We start from the raw sequence: 1,651 nt of genomic DNA on the forward strand, positions 1-1,651 counted from the left end.
TCAAGAATTAGTAGAAGATACTTTACTGGCTTAAGAGGGCTGTGAAAGATTTTTAATAGTAAATCATGACCCTAAGAGAGAGATTTGTGTGGCAAAAGTGTAATATATAATAGATCTGTTGGTTTTTGTAAGGCAAACAGAGTTTGTAAATTAGTAGATGTTCCTGTGTTGCAGAATGTGGAGAAGAATAAGTTGTTCATGGAGTACCCATGTGTAGCCATTGCCCATCTCAGTGTCCCTTTGTTTGTATTCTTTGATAGCTTGTATATGTAGTAGTTTGATAAATAATAATTTGAAGAAAAAAAACCCCAGAAAATTTGAAAATTGATTATAGGATCAAAAATGGTGAATGAAATTTCTTAATACTCAGTGTTTTTGAGAGTATCCCTTTTAACTTGTTGGTTGGCTAGTTTGAACAATGAATTTGTGGACATGTAACATTCAATATATGCTTGTATTTCATTTTAATTTCTGTTGTATAATGGACATCTTGGGGAAGGTACTGAATCTTTGATTTTTATTGTCATTGTTCTCAAGTGCAATATAACAATGTAATCAAACCTAGATAATTTCAAAGTCATCATTAATTTAGTAAGCCTAATCTAAACAGAGATTTATTATTTTTTTTGTTAGGAGGAGAGAGTGATTCTGCTAGGAATAAACAAGTGAAGTTGTTTACTCCTAAACAGTCCATTCTACATTTTATTTCAGGATGGACATGAACTATTCCCTCCTAGTTTTGAAACACTTTGAAATATCTTAAGGTAACTTGGAAGCTGAGTAGTATATCAAATTAATTTGCTACCTAATAACGTAGAAAGTAAATATTTTTATGATCACCCACATTGGGCGAGACATAAAATGAGTCTGTTCTAAAATTTGTCATTTGCTAACTTGATTTGAGTTAGTGAAAACTGGTACAGTGTTCTGTTTAGTTTCCAACTTTTAACTTGTGACTGTACAATAAACTTGAGCATCTGGTGCCACTTTTGTGTGTGGACTTTATCCTTTGTTTCTATGATGTTGTTTTGTTTTTTAATCACATGAGTCAGCAATGGTGCACTAAAAGGATGACCTCAAAGAGTTGACACACATTTCTCTAAAAGTTCAAATTCTTAGGCCTGGAGCGGTGGCTCACGCCTGTAATGCTAGCACTCTGGGAGGCCAACGCAGGAGAATCACTGGAGGTGAGGAGTTCAAGACCATCGTGAGCAAGAGTGAGACCCTGTCTCTGCGAAAAATAGAAAAATTAGCCGGGTGAGGTTGGCATGTGTCTGCTGTAGTCCCAGCTACTTGGGACGCTGAGGCAGGAGGATCACTTGAGCCCAGTGAGCTACGTGAGGTCCAGTGAGGTTGCAGTGAGCTATGATGAGGCCACTGCACTATCCTGGGCAACAGTAAGACCCTGTCTCAAAAAAAAAAAGTTCAAATCCTTAAGAGTGTCAGTTATTTGAAGAAAGGAAACACAGAAAGAGCTCAGGGAACCAAACATTAAAATATATCCTTAGAAAGGCAAATATGTATTTGCCTGAAATATAAAAATTCTTTGATTTCTAAGCAAAGTTATTTTTAAATGTCATTACACTGACCTTTATTATTTTTAGCTTACCAGATTGCTTTTAAAATGTTCTTTTTTTTTTTTTTTTTTTTT

The 1,651-nt window shown here is 35.1% G+C and overlaps 1 protein-coding gene across 2 annotated transcripts in view; it reads left to right on the forward strand.

Annotated features, from left to right (window-relative positions):
- Window positions 1-1,651, forward strand: part of ITGAV (integrin, alpha V) — an 87,878-nt gene that overhangs the window by 82,692 nt on the left and 3,535 nt on the right. The gene's annotated exons all lie outside the window — the stretch shown is intronic.

This window comes from Propithecus coquereli, unplaced genomic scaffold (genome assembly GCF_000956105.1).
Source record: "Propithecus coquereli isolate 6110/MARCELLA unplaced genomic scaffold, Pcoq_1.0 Scaffold82, whole genome shotgun sequence".
NCBI lineage: Eukaryota > Metazoa > Chordata > Mammalia > Primates > Indriidae > Propithecus > Propithecus coquereli.